The sequence below is a fragment of the Molossus molossus genome, unplaced genomic scaffold (genome assembly GCF_014108415.1).
Source record: "Molossus molossus isolate mMolMol1 unplaced genomic scaffold, mMolMol1.p scaffold_m16_p_4, whole genome shotgun sequence".
Taxonomy (NCBI): Eukaryota; Metazoa; Chordata; class Mammalia; order Chiroptera; family Molossidae; genus Molossus; species Molossus molossus.
Genome location: NW_023425377.1, coordinates 1,017,916 through 1,039,332, shown reverse-complemented (window position 1 = coordinate 1,039,332; position 21,417 = coordinate 1,017,916). Strand labels below are relative to the sequence as shown.

Genomic DNA, 21,417 nt, shown 5'->3' with positions numbered 1-21,417 from the left:
GCCAGGCACTGTGGGGACAGCATGAGAGGAGTGGGCACAGGCTCTGGACTCAGGCTCTCCCTGCAGGGGGCAGAGCAGGCCAGAGAGTGTGCGGGATGGGAAGAAAGTGCGGTGTCACGAGCTGCGGGGTGGGAAGCTTGGGAAGCAGGTGCACATCTCCAGCCAGGTACTTGCTGGGCGTCCATTTTTTTGGAAAGAACCCGACCTGCAGGAAGCCATGAAGACGGAGAGAAGTCTGCGTCTTTCAGCTTCTCCCATGGCGACATCTCAGGTGATGACTGTGATGTCCCAGTCTGTGTGTGGCTCTTTGTCCATGGTCACATGTGTGAACCTTCTGCTGCTGCCCCTGCAGCCACACCGGCCCTGGTCCCTAATCCGTTCCATCTCTGGTGATTTTGCATTTCAAGAATACCGTGTAAATGAAATCATATAGTATGTGACATTTTAAAATTTTTATGTTTTTAAATTAATAGACTTTTTTTTTTTTTTTTTTTTTTGCGGAAATTAGTGTTCCATATACCGCTCCCTGTGCCCTAATTGTCCATCACTAACACCTGTGTCAGTGCGGTATTTGTTATAGCTGATGAGGCTTCTGGCTATATTATTATTAGTGGTACATTGTTATAGCTGAGGGACCTTCTGGCCAAATTGTTATTAATGGTATGTTGTTACAGTTGACAAACCTTCTGGCTACATTGTTATTAATGGTACATTGTTGCAGTTGATGGACCTTATGGCTACATTGTATCAGGTTCACACTCTGTTGCCCGGTCTGTGGATTTTGATGCAGGCATAGTGTCGTGTGTCACGTGTCTACCATGATGGTTTCACTGCCCTGACACCCTCTGTGCTGCAGCTTTTCACCCCTCCCCAAATTCTTGGCACCCACTAATCTTATTTATTTATTTGTAGATGTTCCAATGGCTTTATTAACTTGCTCTTTCTGGGGTGGCAGGACCTTGTAGCTGGAGAGCTGGAAGCGAAACCAGGAAGCTGTGGGTCTCAGTGTGGGGTCCAGAGGGTGCCCTGCATCTCTGGGGACCCTCTTCCCATCCACCATGCACAGGGGCATGATGCAGCTCCCCATTTCTATTCATGGAATCTAGCTGTGTCATCTCTTCGGGGCTGAAGGTAAAGTGAAGTACCTGAGTGCTGTAACAGGTGCGGGAGGAGGTCACTTTCTGCCGGGCCGCTGCCTGAGTGAGAGCTGGGCTTGAGATTGCCACGCTTTCCAGCCGGTGCCAGAACCCATCTCCTCAAGCAGGACAGGCTCCTCAGGGTCACGCCAAGCATGGCCAGAGGGCCTGAGGGCTGCCAGCAGGCACTCAGCTTGTGGTGAGCCGGACACAGGTGGCACTCCGCCTGTAGGACATGGTCACACACAGACCACCCTGAGCAGATCACCAGTCCTGCCCCAGCCCCTTAGCCACCAGAGCCTCCAGAGCCTTCCTGGGACCCTTGTAGTAGTGGCATCGTGGAAGGTGGTCCCATCCCTGTTCCTGGGAAAGGGTCATCCGCTCAACGCATAAGGCAGTGTGTCAGGCACAGGTCCAGGTACTCCCGCTGGAGGTCAGCCGGCGTCATCTGGAGGGCGGGCTGCACACCCTCAGGGGTGGTGTTAGTGCTCCACATCTCCCCCAGATACCACCTTGCGGGCCCACGTTCTCCTCAGGGCCTGGTCTCCGTCTCAGCGCCACAGCAGCACAGGCATTGTGGCGGTTGCCTGCACCCGGCATACTTACCAGCTGCTGTCACCTGGCCAGGTTGCTCTTCCAGGTGCCCAGTCCAGTCAGGCACAGGACACAGGACGCCGCCACTGCCCTGCTCCTTCTCACTGGGGTTCCATGTGTCCTGCTCAGAGTTCTCTGGTTGCTGGCAGGGTGCAGGCAACTCCCACGAGCACTGAGCATGAACTAGGTGGTGTCAGCCCCCGATCTGTCACAGCCCCGCAGTTTTGCCTTCTCCAGAGTGTCCCGCAGCTAGAACCACACAGCACACAGCCTGGTCAGACCGGCTCCTGTCACTTTCTGACGTGCAGTCTTTTCATGGCTGACAGCTCGTTCTTTTTGCTGCTGCATCGTATTCTACCACCTGCTGGGCCAGTTTACCCATCACCTGCTGAAGGGCGTCTCAGGATTCTGTAAACACGCGCAGGGTTTTGTGGGGACATGTTTTCACCTTAAACATCTGCGCCGTTTGGCCAGTCGCTGTGCTCAGCTCACCCTGCAGTGGGTTGTGTCTTCCGCTTAGTGAAGCTTTTCACACAGCGTTTGCTCTCCTGGCTGTGTCACAGAGGAGGGCTCGAGACACGGGCAGGTGCGGAGTGGCACTTGAGGTGTGGAGCCCAGGCAGCGGGCCTGGCCTGCTCCCTGTGCCTCCTCTCATGTTGCTCGGCCACCAGGCCTCCCTCAGAGCGACACTAGTTTCTTTCTTCTGTGACACCTCTGAGCATAGTTAAGTGGCTCATAACACCTCTGCGGCTGGGTGTGGCATGCAGGGGACCCCGGCTGCTTTTCCCGGTGACTCTGAGTGTTAGGTGAGGTGTCAGGCAGCAAGGACTAGGGCCGTGCGGGAAGGGCTCCTGTGTGAGGGGACTCCTGGTAAGCAGTGCCCAGCTCTGGAGCTGCTGGGTCACGTGCAGACTGGCGCCCCCTCCCCATATGCTCTGGCCCCACCCTGGCGTGCACCTGCTTGACGGATCTGCCCCCAGGGCCTGAGCTCTGGTCGCTGCTGGCCTGACACAGGCTCTGCCTTGGACAAAAGCAGGTGATATCCACGTTTTTCTTGCAGAGAGGATCGCAAATGCCATGTTTCTCCTCCTCTCACCCCCGTCCTTAGTGTGAGTTTTCCAATCTTGTTAAAAGGGTTCCTCACTTCCGCCTTCTTGTTCAGCGCTGAAACTCCGTGGCCGCGGGCAGCACGGAAGGAAGCACCGGGAAACCCGTCCTGCGCTGTCTTCTGAAGAAAGCAGCCCTTGTGGGTCTAGCTTTCTGTCTGCCTCAGAGTGCTTTGTCACCCTGATCCCCGGCCCCCACCGAGGTGTGGAGGGTGGCACCGTGCTGGGCTCCCAGTCAGCACATCAAGGCCTGAGGGTGGCGTGGAGACTGGGCCACACAGCTGGTCAGGGTGGAGTGGGGACAGTGTGGGTTAATCTGCTCTTTATCCTAATGCTGTGCACCCCGGGCCCCCACTCCTCCTGTGGTTCATCCTGCACGTTGGCCTTTGCTCCATGGGGAGACACTGAGACCATGTGTTTGTTTGAAAGTCCCCTGTTCGGGGCATTGGAGGTGGGCAGGCATGTACCTGGGCTGTGCAGGTGTTTGGGGCCTTTACATGCAGATCAGTTTGCAGCCTCCCTGTCTGTGGGAGTCCCAGCTGTGCCTGCAGGACTGAACCACCCCCTTCCTGAGAAGGGTGGTCACAGCCACAGCACCATCTGCGTTTCCTCCTGGTGCGGGGAGGGTGCCCATCACCACGGTTTCTCATAGAAACCAATGCCCTTTGTGACATCCTGGGCCCATGGGCCTGGCGTGTGGTCGGGGGGTCCTGCCAGGTGTGCTGAGCTGAACTTGACCCCTTGGTCCTTGGACTCGATGTGGGCTAAGGAGCCTCATCCTGCTGCCTCAGCTCAGGCCTGACTTTGACCAGATTCCTTCTGGGGTCTTGGCCTTCACTGCTGCCCCTCTCTGTCCGGTGGGCCCTGTGAGAAGTCCTCGAGGCAGGACTGTAGAGTGCTGGGCACTCGTGCCGAGGTCTGAGGAAGCCAGGAGTGTGGCAGGGAATGGGTGCTGATGTCTGAGACCACTGCGTGGCCAGGTGTGTGCCCTGTGTGCTCAGGTCTCCTTCTCCATGTCAGAGGCTCAGTGGCCCACAGGCCACCTGGTCTAGAACTCACCCTACTGACTCTGTGCCCGATCGAAGGAGCGTGGGGATCTTTGAGGACAGAGGTCATTGGTGTGTGCTCAGATCGTGGGCCTTATGAGAGTTCAGGGTCGAGTTAGTAGTTATGGGCTGGGCCTGAGTTCCCGCCTGTCGGACCAACCCCCAGGTGTGTCCTGCTGCTGATCTGCGCATCGTTTCAGAGGTGGCTAATGGCACCAGCAGTGGAGTCCCAAGGCTGTGCCACAGCTCCGATGGCAGGTGCTATACGGAGACGCGACTGTCCTCGCGGTGCCTGTCCCTGTGACTGAGGGCAGAGGCCTGGGCCCTCCTGCTGTTCAGCTGGGACTCTGCTCCTTGCTCAGCCATGACAGCCACAGCCTGTCACCTCCGCTTCTCTCAGCCCAGGGGACGCACATCCTGGTGTCCACAGGTGCAGTCTCCTCTGTGGGAGTGTAGGCGGAGGCAGCTGCCACTGACTTACATGGAGGTTTGGAGCCAGACGTGAACACATGCAGCATGTCTTGACTGCACTCCCGATGATCGACATGCTTGGTTACATCCAGTTCTTTGCCATGTGACACCCTTCAGCTTTGCCGACACCTTAGTGCCGTCTTGCTCATGGAAGCACAAAATAAATTGTGACAAAGCCCAGGTGCCCGAGACTCAGTCAGCGCGCTGGCTTGGTGCCAAGAGCCCCGAGCGTGCCAGACCTCCCGCACGTCCGGCGGGTGGACATGAACAGGAGTCACGTCCTCGCATCTCACCAGTGGTGTGCGGAGCGGGCATTCCAGGGGCCAGTGCGGTGCAGCGAGCAGGTGCCAAGCGGTTTTTACTCTCTGCCTGTTTTATTTTCTGTGAAAACACAAATCCTCTTCGGATTTCTCTGGGTTAGTGAGAACAGATAGTGAGGTAGGTGTCCAGGAGAAGCGAAGTGCGTACTCGGCCCTGCCCAGGGAGGTGGCTCCATCAGGGCAGGTCCGTCCCGGACTTCCTCCCCCGCCCTTGTCTTCACCTCCGTGACCCAGCGCATCGGTGGACAGGGTGGCAGGAGGTGGTGCCACCGTGCTCCTGGGTCTTGAATACTGCTCTGCTCCCTGGCCCAGGTCTGCTTCCTCCTCTGCGATGTCCTGCGGGAGGGCAGTGCTGCTCACATTTTCTAAACTCAAGTGTGGATACAGACCCTGCTTCTTCTCCACTTTCGCTGAGCCCTCCGGAGACATCGCCCAGCCGGGTTCCTAGTTAGCGTCTGCTCTGCTCGCGTGACGGCCGCCTCCTGCAGGTGAGAAGGGCCCTCTCGGCTTTGAGATTTAATTTCCAGGTGTTAGCATGTTGCCTTTCCAGGCTGACACTTTTACTGTGTCCATTGAAGTACAAAGCCCACCTGCTTTGTTGCGGGAAAACACCATTTGCAGTTATTAGGAAGCCAGCCTCATCACCCTTGTTATTGTATTACCCACCCAGGGCGGCTGAAACTGGGTCATAGTTGGAAGAAATTCCAGAGAGCAAAGCAATCTTAGGAAATACAATGAAATCAAACAAAATGCCTCTCTTTGTTGCCCAATTTGAGGTGTTTATTAAGAGAGAGTTTATGAGAGTGTGGAGAGAGGTACTGTGGACTGCCTCTGGCCACCAATAAAGACGGGCTGCGAGGGGGTGAGGGGGGGGAGGGGCAGGAGCGGGGCCCTCTCAGAAGAGAGCCCAGCCCACACCTGGTCCACTCAGGCCTCCTGGGCTCCAGTAGCCTCAGTTCAGGGAGGATGAGGAGTTGGGCAAGGCAGGTGGCGGGCTCCTGGGGCTCCTCCAGCAGTGTCTTTGTGGTGTGTATGCGATGGGAAGCTGGTACTTCCCGCTCTGCAGCAGCTCCCAGGTGACGTGGCCGAGGTAGAAGTGCCCTGGGGTCTGGGCGCTGCAGACAAAGCCCTGGTGAAGTGCCCAGACTGTTTGAACTGGACCCATCTTCTTTTGCTAGAGTGACGGCCGTGTCTTCTCTTTGTGATAGCAAATTACATCTCGGTGCCTTACAGAGGACATAACTGGTCCCACTCAGCTCACCCAGGTTGGGCAAGGGCTAGCCAAACTTGCCCATTGCACCAGGTCCCCTGGCTCTTTCCTGCCAGTGGGGCTGGACACATTGGCCAGACCCCAGGGGCTACCTACCGCACCTGCTTCCTGCCTCCCGGCATGTCCTCCTGCCAACCGGACGGTGCTGTGCACGGAGGCAGGAGGGTCTCGCTCTGCCTGTTCCCAGCATGCCTCTGGGCCTTTCGTATGCCTCTCCCCGTCCTGGCTCCTTTGCACTTACTTCTCCCCGACTTCTGGCTTACCCGACATCTTTCTGTGTCTCCTGGGGGATGTCGGCTCTGCTCACCAGTCGCCAGCAGGAAGGAGGCACTTGGCGCACAGTGGGCCCTCAGGAAACGTCTGCCAGATTCCACAGGCACCGGGAGGAGACAGGCCCAGCAGAAAGGAATAGCCCTGGCCACTGCCCCTGCCCGAGAGCATGCCCACGTCCCAGCTCCCTGCCCTGCTTGCCGGCTCCTGGAGGGCCGCCTGCCGCCCTGGCTGCCATCTGGTGGGACTGAGGGGGCACAGGAGTGCTCGGGACAAGGTGCCGATGGGCGGGCCTGCTCTGATGCTGGGCTCAGAATCACACCTGGGAAATGATGCGAATTGTGTTTTCTCCCCCGACCGTGAAAGTTAAAAGAACCGTAGCCCTGGGTGGCAGAGGGCAGGAAGGCGAGGGAGTGTGGTGGTGCTGGGGTCTGCCCAGGGCGGGCCATGCCGTGCCCTCTTCCTCCTTAGGTCCTTGGAGCTGCCTGTGCTCGGTGTGTGGAGGGGCCGCAGGCTGCTCCCGACTCCCCTCCCTCTCAGATGCCCCCTGAGCTTGTTCCTGCTGCCCCAGGCCCCGAGGGCCGCAGCACCCTCCAAGCACAGCACTACCCTTCTCGCTCCGCCTGGCCGGGTGGCTCAGCGCTCTTGCAGCCTCCAGACGCTCGCTCGTGCTGTTGAAAACATCACAGTGCACATGTCAGTATGTATGTGTCCCTCTGCAAGCAGGTCTGTGACCCACAGTCAGGGAGGGATGTTAACTAGTCAAGTAGGAGCATATGTACTTAAAAAGTCTAAAATTACATACAAAAGTTAGTGTGAGTATGATTTCCACTGTTTCCCCCACACTCCTGAGTTGTTCTGTACTGCGGGTCAGGGGCTCCCTGCCTGGGTCACCCTGAGGGAGCGCCAGTGGGTGCAGGAGCTGGGCCTCGGCCGTCAGACAGGCTGCTGGCTGCCCTGCTGGCTGCCTCTGCCCCAGCTGCCCACAGGATGTTGTCCCTGTCCCGGGGCGCCTCGCTTCCGCTCTTCCTCCTCTGTGGGAGCCCTGTGGGTTGGCCCTGTGGGTGGGTGTGGGCACAGCCTGCTGATGGTCTGTGCCGGCTGCCCATGTGGTCAGGCTGGACGCCCGTGTCCCCCAGGCTTCATTCCCTAGAAGCCCCTGTGCCAGCATGTGCGGTGTCACTTCCCAGAGCCTCCTGAGGCTTCTTCCGCGAGTGTGGTCTGTGGGACCGCTGTGTGCAGCTCGCTGGCTCCTGGCTCAGAGAAACCCCACAGGCAGGGGCGAGGGGGGACCCTCGAGGGCATGTGGAGGTGCAGGCGGGTCTCAGCTTCCTTTGCGATTCCAATGTCGTTCATGGGTTTCTGATGAGTGAGAGGCTACTTGCTGCTGAGCTGCTGGCACTGCCCGTGGCTGGGTTGGAGGCGAGCGCCTCTTCCTCTCCGTGCAGCCAGGTCGCCCCTGCCCGGGCCCACAGCTTAGGCGTTCCACACGCTGTCGCACGTGCAGCCAGGTCACCCCTCCCCGGGCCCACAGCTCGGGTGTTCCACACGCTGTCGCACGTGCAGGGCCTCGACGTGACAGGAGTAGATGAGGCCCAGGTGGAACGAGGCCTGGCCGCCATGCACAGGGGTCTGTGCCTGCGGTGTCCGAGGGCGTCTGGCAGGCCTGGGAGGACCAGGCTGTGCGAGCTGGCAAGTGTCCTTGTTTCTGATTTGGAGTCCCCTCAGCGTTGTGGAGGCCTGTTCTCTTCTAACTCAATTTCGAAGAAATCCAAATCTTTGAATAACCTTCATCCTGAAAGGAAAGGAAGTTGGCTGCAGGTGAAAATTGATGGTCACGCTCAAAGACATGGTTCCCTGCCAGGCAGCCTCTTGAGTGTTACAGCTAAAAATAGTCTCCGCTTCTTGATGCTGTTTGAATGGTCTCCAGGCCACTCCTGGTGATTATCTCAGAGATGTCAGAGCTGCTGGCCTGGCCCTGGCCGGTGTGGCTCAGCGGTGGAGTGCCAGTGTGCGGACCAGAGTCGCGGGTTTGGTTCCGGTCAAGGGCACGTACCTTGGTTGCAGTTCATCCTCGGCCCCGGTCGGGTCATGCAGGAGGCAACCAGTCGATGTGTCCCTCTCATGTCAATGTTTCTCTCTCTCTCTCTCCCTCCTCCCCCTCCCACTTTATCTAAATAAATGGAAAGATATCCTCTGGTGAGAATTTTAGAAATTCTAATAAAATAAGTAAATAAAGATTTCGGTTTCCTGGAAGCGTGTGCCCCGGGCGGCCTGCAGACGGCCAGCCCTCCCACTGGCCTCTGCCCTTGGCGCTGTGCCACCGAGTAGGTGCTGTGCCTACCTGGCTGGTGGGCGTCGGAGGCGCAGTGCTCACGGTGTACGGCCCATGGGCTGTGTGGTCTTTTTCTTGCTTGGTGCAGTGGTTCTCTTTGATCCTCATTAGAGGGTATTGTTTCCATTGACTTTTAGAGAGAGTGAAGGGTGGGAGGGCGGGGGAGAGAGAGTAGCATAGATATGAGAGAGGCACATCAATTGGTTGCCTCTTGCATAACCCTGACCAGGGCTGGGGAATTGAACCTGTGGCCTTTCGGTGCAAAGGCCAATGCTCCAGTCACTGAGCCACACTGGCCAGGGCTGCAGTGGCTCTTAGCCAGGGCACCCCACAGCCGCCTCTCACGGCGTGTCGACCGTCCAGACGAGCCTGCACTTTGAGAAAGGTGCTGCAGAGCTGCTGGCCAACCGCCGCAGGCTTACTCTGTGCCAGGCTGGTGCGTGTGCTTGGTGCTGGTCGTCCTTCACGCGGTGCCTTCCCCGCACCTGTGCAGCCTGCGGCCTGGGGCCTGGAGCACGTGGCCACAGTGAGCAGCAGTGGCTGCTGGCGTTATCTGCTTTACATGAATATTCTTCTAGTAGTCTCACTTAAAAGTCCTTTTGAAAATTCTCTGAGTTAGTATTTGCAAAGTCCCTTTTTCGGAGGAGGAGCCTGCAGCTGGGGGGCTGGGCAGTGCGCCCAGGACAGGTAGGAGACACTGCCCGTATGCAGCTCCGGCCTCTCAGCCTACCTGAGCACCTGTCCCCGTCACTGCCCCCTTGTGTCTGGCAGGGGGTGTCAGTGTGTGCATGTGATTATGTGCACACGTGAGGGTGCAGTTGTACATGAGTATGTGCACATGTCCACATGGATGTGAGTGCATGTGCGCGGGTCTACATACATGCCGATGTCTGTGTTTCATTCTAGAAAGCCAGTGGTTTTTGCAGTTTAGCTGCTTTCCCCATGAGCCCTCACGGAGCATTGGGCCCAGCAGACAAGGGCCGGCCCCAGCTGTTGTAACAGTTATCAAACAGCAGTGAAGCAGGGACCATGTTTACAGATGCAGAGTGTGCCTGGCTGGACGGATTAAATATCATCCATCATCAAGTGGAGAACAAGGAGTGTGGGTGCAGGGAGTGTGGTTAACTTTCCCTCTAAGATCCAGTCAGCCCCAGTACAATGCCAAGGAGAAGGGAGGCACTTCCTTCAGACTGAGGCTGTCCCAGCGTAGTCCTGGGATTGGGCACAGTGCTCGTGCCCATGGTTCATAGTGTTGCTCAAGGCACCTGGATGTCCATTCTGCTCAGGCGCTCTGGCTGTGGACCAGGAAAGGGGCAACTTTGGGTCCCTTTCCACAAGTTTGTTTGTTTTGCTAGAGGTTATTTCCAGCTTTGTTCTGTGGGTCTGCAGAGAGAGTGCGTAGAAATAACATTTGCCTGCAGCCGCTGGGGGCTCGGGCAGGGAGAGCGTGGCTGGGGCCCTCAGCCAGGCAGGTGGAGCACCGTACAAAGGAGCTCGGAGGTGCCCTGGGCATCTGGTGGAACGGACCCTCTCCCTGATGGCCTGCTCCTTCACTGGTACTGAGTCTCCTCTTCTCTCTGTCTGGTGGGTCCCAGCAGGGCAATCTCGGGTAGCACGTGTGAGCAGCCAGGCATGCCCGGGACTGCCTGGCTGCCTGTCTTCTGTGTGCCTGTGGAGTCTGTGAGGGGATGGTGTTGGCTCTCTGCTCCTCTCCTGACTAAGGCTCCTTGGGAGACCCATGTGGGGTGGGGTCTGGTGGTGTCTCTGCTGTGCTCACACCCCCCCCCCCCCCGGGGCCTTGGCTCTGGAAGGTGTTCCCAAGCTGGGTGCATGCATCACCTGCACAGGGCCTGGTTTCTGGAGAGAGGTGAGGATGAGGACAGTTCCTGAGCACGCCCCTTTCCAGTTTCTTTTATTCTTCTAGACCAGAGGTGTCAGGTAAGTCTCCCTGTGAAGGGCTCTTTCCTCTCCACCCTCAAGCGTCCAGCCGAGGGAGATGGTGGCCTGGCCAGAGTGTGCCTGGAGAGCCGGCCTCTGAGGAGGAGGAGAAAGAAGGTGTTTCAGAGGCTGATGGCGGGTGGTAGAGGGCGTCCAGCCTGCGCAGCCGCGCCGAGAGGAGCAGAGGTGTGTGGCAGCAGGTGGGCCGTGCAGAGTGCTGACCTCCAGCAGACACCTCTGCTCCAGGGTCTGCGGCTGTGGTGCAGGGGGTCCTGTCCCCAGCGCCCTCTCGTGGACCCTCTGTGTCCGAGTGGCCTGGGGGCTGTGAGCACAGAGCGTGGGCAGGGCCTGAGGTTCGGCGGGGTGAGCTGCTCTGGCAGCTGGTTGCAGCTTCTCCCCGTGTGGCTGTGAGGGGCATGTGGGCTTTCTAAAGGCCTGGTCTGCTTCCTGAGGCCTGGGGGAACATTTGCATTGGGTTTGTGCTCGTCTGTCCCGGGTTCCCAGGCTGCAGCGTGAGGCCTGGGGACAGGCCTCCCTGTGGAGCACCTGGAGCCCGCCCCTCTATGGCTCTGGCTAAGGACTGCGCGTCCTCTGTCCGCTCGGATTCGCGAGACTCAGATCCCAGCAGGTGACACTCTTTCTTCTGGTGTTCCTCAGGGCTTTCTAACAAGCCTTTTTTTTTAATCTCCACCCGAGGATATTTTTACATTTATCTTCAGACGGCGGGGGGGTGGGGCGGGATTGGTTGCCATCCCCCAAGACTCCAGCTAGGGCTGGGGATGAACCACAACCAAGGTACATGCCCTTGGCCGGAATCAAACCCAGGACTCTTGGTCTGCAGGCCGTTGCTCTAACCACTGAGCAGAGGGCTGTGACAAGCTCTTGTGCAGGGCTGACCACAGCTTTGTGAACGTCTACGTAGACTAGACCTACCGGCTAGCCTTCACCGTGGTTTCTGCTCTCCTCCGGTTGAAGGGAGAGTGCCAGGTGCCGGAGCAGGACGCATGCCTCGCTCAGCCCTCGTGCGCCGAGAGGAGTGCCCTGTGTGGATGCCCAGCGCTGCTGGTGCTGGGAAGTGTGTAAAGATGCGTGGTAGCAGGAGGGGCAGGGCTGCAGACCCTCCCTGGCATCACCGCCAGGAGCCCTGAGCTCTGCTGTCGCGCCTGCAGCGCCACTCTCTGGCCTGCTGATGGGCAGCACCGCCCCAGATGGCCTGTCCCCCAGAGCCCTGAGTTGGTCTGCCCCAGGAGACTGGTGTAGTCCGAGAGGCCTGGGTTCAAGTTCTGGTTATACCAGCCGTGCGGTTTGGGGCACACGGCCTTCCCTCAGAGCTTTTGCTTCCTCCATGAAACCCAAGAGCATGCAACAAGCCCCCAGGTGCCCGCTTCGTGGCGATGTCACCCTGTCCCTGCAGCTGTCCTCAGCTGCGTCACGGCGCAGTGCCTCTGGGGAAATGCGTGCCCTTACGTGGGGGACAATGTGTGCACGCCTCCCTGCCTGGCGTCCTCTTGTGTCACAGAAGCAGGTGTGCGGGCCCCTTCCATGCTGATGGGTGGGTGGGGCTGAGCAGAAGTGGGCACCACTCAGCCCTGTGCCCAGGAGGGAGCTGCCTGGCGAGTGGGTGCCATGCCCTGTCCGCTCACAGGCTCCTCGCCCAGCCTTTCTGCCGCTGCTGGATCAGGTCTGTGCACCCTCTGCCTTGTCCCCTGGTCTGTATACCAGTCTCCCTGGGGACAGGGTGTGCTGTCCACAGCACCATTTCCCATGTGTTTATGGGCGAGTCTCCTTCCGGTTGAAGCCCAGGTGGTTTCTCGTTGGCCTCTCGAACCTCACACGGTGGGACCTGAAGTTCTGTAGTGGCTGGAGCCAGAGTGTGACACTCAGACCTGCGCACTGGCACTGCCTCGGTGGCACCCCTCAGGTGCGGGCAGGCCGAGGGAGCCACCGCGCTGCCAGCGAACACTCCTTAGAGCAGAGGGCAGGTGCCGGCTGCAGTCGGAGTCACTGCCCACCTGTTCTTTCTGCCGGCCGAGGGCACCGCCCCACTGCTCTCGCTGCCCCGTGCGCTCAGGGCATGCCGGAAGCCTGGCTGTGCCCACGCCTCTGCCCAGCCCACAGTGCCGCCGGCTGGCGTTGTCTGCAGGGTGAGGTGTGCTGTGCGCCGGGGGCCGGGCCCTGCTCGGCCCGTTCTCAGTGGTTCCGTGGCCCTGACGGGCTGCTGTGACCAGGAACAGTGCTCAGCACATGGGAACCCGGTTGCCCAGCCTACCTGGGCCTGGCTGCACTTTGTGGGCCAGACACCCCGATGTCCCTGTGCCAGGCTGGCCCTTTCCAGCCACCCTCTCAGAGCTGCCTGCAGGACTCCCCAGGCCTGGGGGGCCCGAGGAGGGCTGGGAACACTGTCGGGCTTAAAGTTCATTAGAGAGCTTGCTGGCTTTCCTCCTCCAGTGTGCAGGCCCTGTCTCTGAGAGGGAGCAGGGGCCCGCCCCAGGCACTGGCCCCGGCGCTTCGAGGGGGCAGGAGCAGGGCAGGAGCGGGGCTGAGATGAGCACCGCCCTGTGTGTTTGCATTGTGTGCCTGCGGCAGTGGGGCGGGAGCCAGGCACTTCTCAAGTCAGGCGCAGGCTTTTAAAATGCTTTCCGAGCTGTCTGTGTGGCTGACTTGAGCTCTCTCTATTAAGGCTACATCTCACACTGCATAATTGAATGCGTTATGCATGGTGATGTCTTTGCATAAGCAATCTTGTAAATAAAGAGAATGCAGGAAGTAGGGACCAAACTTTCTGAGCAAACGGCTGTCTCCTCAGAATCCTGTGCTTCTTGGTGAAGGGAACTCAGCTTCGGAGGGGCAGCTGGCGGCTGTTCTCTGCTCTTAGCTCCGCTGTCTGGGGGAGCACAGCCCAGTGTGGACTGGATCATGGCAGGCCGGGAGAGGGTGCTCCAGGGGCTTGGTTTCCACATGTCAGGGGTGTGTGTATGTGTGTGTGTGTTCTCATCAACAACTTTCCTGGGGACTGACCTCTGCTGGCGGGATGGTGGCAGGTTGGTAGGGCCCAGTGGACACCAGTACTTTCCCTTCAGCACCGTCCCCACCTGGCATCGTGGTGGCATCTTTGTAAGCCAGAAGTCATACTGGTTTTGGTAGAGCCCACCCTCCCTCAGCCAAAGGGTGGAGCTGCGTCCCTGAGGTAGAAGATGTCCTCACCTGCTGCCCCTACGTGCATGGAATATCACTCATGAGCCAGGAGCAGTTCTGGGTGCCAGTTTAGGTGCCAGGGAGGCTCCCGCACAGCGCCCAGGACCTGGACATGCGGGTTACCGAATGCGCTGAAGGAGCCATTCTGAAGAGCAGCCGAAACGTACGAGTCCTGGAGGGAGGAGATGGAGTCTCTCTTCCTGTCACTGAGCACAGCTAGGCCCCAGGAGGTCTGCGTCAGGCTCCGAGGGTGGGCCTGGGGGCCTGGGCACCCACGGAGCAGTAGGGTGGGTTTTCCCCTTGTTTCAGACTCGAGCTGAAGAAGTTGGCAGCCCCGAGATACCAGAGTGTGGACAGAAGATGCCCTGACCAAAGGCCAGGCAGCTGTCCTGGCCAGACAGAGCACTTAGCAGTCACTGGGCCACAGACCTGAGTGAGAAGGGGGTGCAGGGACCCAGGGAGAGCGGGTGGCCCTGGGGAGAGCGCAGCAGACATGGCCAGCTGCTACGACACAGGGGATGGCCGTGCCCAGCTCACCTCATCTGTGCTGAGTCCGCTCGGGTCAGTAGTCCCCTTGGGTCAGTGGGTGGGAGGTGTCTTCCTAGGAGTGCTCATGTCATTGAGGTCATTTATTTTCGGTGTGAGGGTGACCGTCCTCCTCTCTCACCCTTTCGTTGTGGTGATGTTGTGGTACTGTCTCCTCCATTCCCGACTGCATGAACCTGAAACTTTTCTCTTTTTGGGGGTTTTGTCTGTCAATGTTACTGATCTTTTTAGAAAACCAGCTTTTGGCTCAGCTGACTCTCTGGTTTTTCTGCTTGCTGTTGAATGTGTTTCAGCTCTAGTCTTGACTGTTCCTTCCTGCTTGCTCTGGGCCAGCTGGCACTTGAGAAAGGTTTGAGAGAGCACGGTGGGAGGAAGGCCGTCTTCTCAGTAGACGGTGCTGGAGCAGTGGGCGCCCAGAGGCAAAGCACCAGCCTCGATCGAACCCCACACTGGACACGGGAATCCACTTTGAATGGACCAGGCCTCGCACTGTGGCGCTTAATGGTGAGGAGTAGTTTCAGAAGAAGGGGAACCTCCGGGGTCTGCGCCAGTTCCTAGACACGACACCAGAAGTGTGACCTACAAAAGGAAAGCTTGACAGACTGGACTTGACAACAACCAGGAGCCTTTGCTCTGTGGAAGCTGGTGAGAGACGAACAAACGAGGTGCAGACTGAGGGAAGATGTTTGCAGACCACGCGCCTTATCTAGAACACACAGAGGACTCCCGTCTCATCAGGAAGTGGACGGAGATGTGCCAAGAGCCGCACAGACGAGAAGGCATGGGAATGTCGGCAGTGGCCAGGAGGCGCCACCGCGCAGCCTCACCACCGCTCAGGAGCAGGTGACACCAGCAGTGCCCCAAGGCAGAGGAGGTGCTCCCCCACCACTGCGGGGCTGTCAGGAGGCCCAGCGCTCAGAAAGGTTGTTAGACACTGGACTGTGGTGACCATGGGACCCAGCCGCTGACCTGATTCATCGCAGAGAAGAGACTCGGCCCACACAGTCTGTGCAAGGCCGTTCCAGCAGCCATCTGTGCAGCAGCCCGGTCTGGACGGAGCCGTTGTCCTCGGGCAGTGCAGACCCTGGGCTGGGACTGGTTGCACCCGGCTGCCGTGTCCCCCAGGTCCTTGGCCTGTCTCCTCTCCCATGTAGTGACTGGCGTTTCCATCCTCAGGGCACTGGCACAGGTCGTGGGCTCGCCTGCGGGATTCCGGTCCCCTCCGGAGCCTTGTGCGGTGGCACCAGTGTTGGAATGAGTCAGGGATGGCCCCTTCCTCGCGGGGTTGAAGGTTTGAAGTCTGCAGAACGGTGGGCAGGGTTGGCTGTGTTCTTACCCTTTAAAGCACACAGCTTGTCTTTCTTTCCTTGATCATAATACTGTACCTTGTGGAGTCTGGAGACTGCTGGAAAGTGTAAAGAAGACATTTAAAAGATGTGTCCCTTCACCCAGAGATAGTGCTGAAATCTTGTTTGTGTGTTTCCTTCATCTCTGCCTCCTTCCCTCCTTACCCTGCTCACCCACCCACCCACCCGCCTAGCTGTCCACCGCCTACCCATCTACCCATCCATGCACCCATCCACCCATCTATGACCCATCCACCTAGCTATCCACCCACCCACCTGTCCATCCACCTAGCTGTCCACTGCCTACCCACCTACCCATCCGTGCACCCATCTACCCACTGTCCATCCACCCATTCATCCATCCTCCCACCTACCCATCCAGTCATTCATTTGTTCATTTAGTAATTACTGGCTGACAGTAATTACTGGTGTGCCCAGGGCTGTGGGGTCAGCCAGCATCTCAGAGCTGTTTCAGGTAGTGGGAGAGCAGCCATGAACAGCACAGGTGAGACCCTGTGTCCTGTGCGTGCCACTTAACATTTCCCCGAGACAGCTGCCTGTCGTGATAGTGTGGAGAGCCTGCAGGCCGCCGAGCGTCTTGTGCAGATGACCGAGCAGCCCTTGTCTGCTGGAGTCCAAGTCGTTTCCGGGGCTTCGTTACGTCGGCTGATGTGGCGATTCTCCCCTCTGCAACATGGCTGTCACCACCCATTTCGTTCATGGCTGTGAACACTCCTAGCATCGAGCTCCGTACCAGCAGGTCCCTCGCCCCGCCCGCAGCGTGCTGCCGCCTCACAGCTGGTGCTTTGGCCTGATGCTCAAACAAGGGAGGGGCAGGGCTGCCAGCACCCACCCCCCGAGGCCCTATGCCACACAAAGGTGGGGGACCACAGGCCTAGAGTGACCGCTAATGTGGCCTGGCTCTGTGCCAAGCACAGTCCGACTTATCGCATGGGACAGAGAGGAAGAAGACTGGGCGAGGCAGGGATGAGCCCTCGCACTTGGAGCCCGTCGACGACAAGCCGTGTGCTGCTCCTCTCCTGACCTCCACATGGCCTCGCGTGTCTGTGGTGCATGTTTCCCCTCATTTGTCTTTTTCCTTTCGTTGTACAGCATTTGGGGCCACACAGAGCTGCTGGGTGTTGCCCAGCGAGCAGTCCTTGCCCTTTGCTGCTCCCCACCGCTGCCACGCCCACAGCCCTCTGGATCTTGAGACCACTCATCTGTCTGCTTTCCTTTCTTCCGGTGAGGCGGGCGGGTCATTCCGTGCACATGGCACTGGTCTCTGTGCACCAGGTGGCCCTGGGGCTGTCAGTGCTCAGTGTGGCCAGCACAGAGGGCCCTCGGACAGCTGTCACCTCCGAGTGCGGCTGTCCTGCACCATCCTTTCTGGCAGGAGGGGTGCTGCCGATGGAGCCTTCCTGGTTACCGGCAGTCTGCCCCTCCTGTGGCAGCCCACGGGCGGAGCACTTTGAGGATGCTGAGTGTGGAGGCGGTGCCTCCCACTGAGCTCTGCGGAGGCTGAATCATGTCAAAGAGGCGGCCAGGTGTGCCTCACAGGCAGCGGCGCCTGCGGCTCTGAACATCCCCGTCCTGCCTGGTGGCAAAGGCCAGTGATTGAGGGGCTCCAGGGGGAGTCCATTACTTCAGCAGCCAGAAGGCCGTGGGCAGAGGGGGCGCAGCTGCACCCCCCCACCCCCGGCTGTCAGTGCACTTAGAGCTACTGCACAGGTGCCAGGTGGGGCGAGGCTGGGGCTGGCCAGGCACCCCAAGCTCTCCTCCTAGTGCTGTGGCCCATGTGGCCAGGTCCTCCGGTCCAACATGGAAACATGTGAGCAGTGAAAGGGACCATCTCCTTGCCCTGTGGGGGAGGGGGGCCTGCAGCCGGGGCAGACAGGGATCATAAGTGTGACATTGTGATGATGACCAGAGAGGGGAGCAGAGTGTGTTGGGACATCTCTGGAGCTGGCCTTGTCCTGGGACACCCCCGACTGGGCTCCTGTCCACCCCGCAGCTTGGAGAAGGCACCGTCGAGGTAGTGCAGTGAGTCTGAGATGGGAGGGCACCTTGCAGTCGCAGGTGTTTGCACTGGTCTTCAGCAGGTTGGAGGGTGTGTGAGAAGGCAGAACTGATGGTGACCCGCAGCCGCGGAGGTGTGGAGGGTGGACCCTTGTCCTGCTCTGCACTGACAGTTCTGCTCGGTTCTGAACACAGGCCTCAGTGCGAGCTGTGTCCTCTGAGTCAGGGAGCTGAGGCCGAGAGGCGTAGTCCCTGACGGTCACCCCGAGCGACATGGCTTGACTGGGGCCACTTCCGCGCGGGCTTTTCCAGCAGACCTGCCGCGAAGCAGTCGTGCGGTGCGCCAGCGGCTTGAGGCCTGGTGCCCGTGGAGAAGCAGGGCTTCCCTCTGCATGTGGGCTTTTCATTTCGCTCCACCGTGTCCTGTGTTGTTCGAGGCAAGACGGGCGTGGGGCAGGGGTACTGCGTGTCCTGCGAGTACCCAGCACCGGCCCAGAGGCGTTTTCTCCTTGTGGCCATCTCCCGAACACCCTTCTCCAGCCCAGCGCGGTGAGGGCGCACTGCAGCATCACAGGGAAGTCTTGTTCTGCCACCTGTGTCGTCCCTGGCTTGTCGTCGACGGGCTCCGAGTGCGAGGGCTCATCCCTGCCTCGCCCAGTCTTCTTCCTCTCTGTCCCATGCGATAAGTCGGACTGTGCTTGGCACAGAGCCAGGCCACATTAGCGGTCACTCTAGGCCTGTGGTCCCCCACCTTTGTGTGGCATAGGGCCTCGGGGGGTGGGTGCTGGCAGCCCTGCCCCTCCCTTGTTTGAGCATCAGGCCAAAGCACCAGCTCTGTGAAGCGGCAGCACGCTGCGGGCGGGGCGAGGGGCCTGCTGGTACGGAGCTCGATGCTGGGAGTGCGTTACGCTCGGCCATGAGCGAGATGGGTGGCGACAGCCATGTGACAGAGGGGAGAATTGCTTCAGGAAATCTCAGATGATTCCCATTCCTCCACAGTGGGTGTTGCAGAGCTTCTACCAGGAGGTGGAAATCGCAAGAACATGGGTTACAGTGAGAGGTACGGAGCTCGTCCCCCACTCTGGCTCCGCGTAGGAGGGGGCAGGCGGCGGGAGACTGCACGGGAGGCAGGCAGCGCCGGGCCTCGAGTGAGGCGCAGCTGTGTCTGGAGGAGGCCCAGCGCTGCCTGCTTTCGCACCTGGTGCCCTGTGGGCAGGTGCCCCGCCTTTCTCTGCAAGAGCCTTCCCGCCTGTGCCCTGCGGGGGGACACCCCTCCTGCTCTCGACAAGATGCTTTCGGGTCCGGCAGCCCTGTCCCCTTACAGAGCTGCTTCGAACCTGGGCACTCAGCAGAAACAGCAGACATGCTGGACTGGCCGGTCGTGAGGCTGTGTGATGAGGCTGATGGGGTGAGGGAGTGGAGGATGCAGGACAGCAGAGAAGGTGGTCTCAGGAGACAGGCAGGGAGGCTGGCTGCGTCTGGAGGACCGGAGCCCTGCGGCCACGGATGAGAGGGGCCGAGGAGCCGAGGCCCCATGGAGCGCTGGGAGCGGAGCCCTCGGGTTGTGGGCATTGCAGGGGCCGGGGCCTTACAGTTCACGGACCGGGGAGGACAGCCGTGCTCAGAGCATCAGGTGGTCAGTGGCTGGAGTGTTGTCCCGTACTCCAAAGGGCTGTGGGTTCCTCCCTGGTTGGGGCACGTACCTGAGGCAACCAACTGATGATTCTCTCTCTTTTCCTCCCACTTCATCTCTCTCTAAAAGATCAATGCGGCCCTGGCCGGTTTGGCTCAGCGGTTAGAGCCTCGGCCTGCGGTCCTGAGAGACCCAGGTTCGGTTCCCGCTAAGGGCATGTACCTCGGTTGCAGTTTGTCCCCGGTCCTGGTCGGTTGGGCAGGTGGCAACTTTCACATCGATGTTTCTCTCTCTCTCTCTCTGTTCCTCTCTCTCCCTCCCACTCTACCTGAACAAAAAATGGAAAAATGTCCTCGGGTGAGGATAAAAAAAAAAAAGATCAATGCGAACATATCCCAGGGTGAGGATTAAAAACAAAATAACAAACAAAACCACCGTAATTGGTGCTCATTAGCAGGAGTCAGCTCACTGGGAAAGCATAGACATGTCTCCCTGTCCTTGGTGTGGGCGAGGCTGGGTTGTCTGGGGGCGTTTCCGTCAAGCCCCATCCTGCACTTTCAGAGGGGAGGCTGCCTGTGCTCCCTGCTCCAGCCCCTTCTCCCACCGAACTGGACCAGTGTACCCTGGGATAGATGGTGTGAGCAGGGCCGAGTCAGCCTCGTGTCCCTGGGGGAAGCTGGGGGGTCAGAGGTGTGAGCAGGGCCGAGTCAGCCTCGTGTCCCTGGGGGAAGCTGGGGGGTCAGAGGTGTGAGCAGGGCCGAGTCAGCCTCGTGTCCCTGGGGGAAGCTGGGGGGTCAGGGGTGTGAGCAGGGCCGAGTCACCTGGTCTCCCTGGAGGAAGCGGGAAGTGTGGTTGGTGGCACTTTGCTCTGTGCGGGAGCTGATAGAACTGTTGTGCTAAATCGCCCTCTGACTCATTGGGATCCGCCCAGCTGGCCTGCTCCACCACTTACCTGGAACGATTGAGCTGTGATGACTGGAGCCTTCTGTCACAGGAGCCTTCCCTCCCGCTGTCTGTGAGCTGCGTTGTCAGGACTTCCTGCAGGGCTGGATCTGAGGGGCTGGTCCTGTCACCCTGTGACCCCTCCCTCCCTGGGGTACAGTCTGGGTCAGGTCTGGAAGCCTGCAGGCCTGCAGAGGGGACTCTTCTCAGGAGGAAACTCGAGGATGGGCAGGAGATGACAGCCTGTGGGTGGTGGTCTTCTTCCCTGCTCCTGGATCACTCCCCTTGTCTCTGTACTTAGAAATTCTGGGTGCACCCCGTCCCAGACCTGGGGTGTGACATCAAGAACGCTCTGGGACCTGCCCCTCCTGCTCCTTCCACCAGCAGTCTGTGCAGGCTGGGCTTTCCTGCCGCCAAGCTGGGGTCTCCTGCCAAGTCCCGCCTGGGCTGACCTGGGTTCTCGGTCTGGATGGTCTTCCCGCTACGCTGTTTGCACATGTGCAGGACAGCGGTAGCTGTGCCTATGTGGCTGCAGAAGCTCCTATTTCAAAACCGCTTTTCCCAACTTCTTTTTGGAGTACAGCATCTGTAGGGAAGTGCTCTATCCTAGGGGGTAACTGTGAGTTGTAACAGAGGCAGCCCCACACCTGGCGCTCCACCCCACCCACAGAGACCCCTCGGGTTCCAGCTCCACAGGTGATGTTACACACGTGGGCTCCTGTGGCCTGTCCTTGGCATTTGGTTTCTTCTGCCCTTGCCCTGTGGTCTGCTGTCATTTCTGTTTGGTGAGTGCGCTGCTTTCTTCCCTGAGGGCACCGGAGTCTGCATCTCTCAGTGACCAAAGAACACCGCAGTGACCATTCCCTGGCTTCTCCCTGCGCCCCCGGGCCCTGTGTGATGTGCTGTTTTTACAGTCGGTGCCCAGCAGCGTGCCAGGGATGGGGACAGTCCCCGCACCCGTGGCTGAGAGCCAGCCTCCTGTGGCTTACGCGGATGGTGTCCCTCCTGAGGCAGTGTCCCCGCAGTGGAGCGCCTCATTGCTTTGGGTGCGGTTCCAGGTCGCCCAGCTGGGCCCTCGTCACGTTTACTGGCCGTTTGGAGACACCCGTGGGTGAAGCCCTCAGACCGCAGCCTACTCCTTCCTTCCGTCTGTGAGTCCATCCTGTGTTCTGGGTGCTGCCCTTGCCCGGTGTTTGCATTGACACGTTCTCTCGGTCTCTAGCATTTTTCACCTTTTAACGGAAGGTCTT

The 21,417-nt window shown here is 59.3% G+C and overlaps 1 protein-coding gene across 6 annotated transcripts in view; it reads left to right on the top strand.

Moving 5' to 3' along the window:
• The window catches only part of MAD1L1 (mitotic arrest deficient 1 like 1), a 199,305-nt gene that overhangs the window by 94,531 nt on the left and 83,357 nt on the right, over window positions 1–21,417 (top strand). Inside the window, exon 1 of one of the 6 annotated variants that reach the window (XM_036240356.1) lies at window positions 5,055–5,161. The exons of the other annotated variants lie outside the window; for them this stretch is intronic. The gene's annotated coding sequence lies outside the window, so the exon portion shown is untranslated. Of the gene's footprint in view, window positions 1–5,054; window positions 5,162–21,417 lie in introns of those variants that run through there. 6 annotated transcript variants of the gene reach the window in all.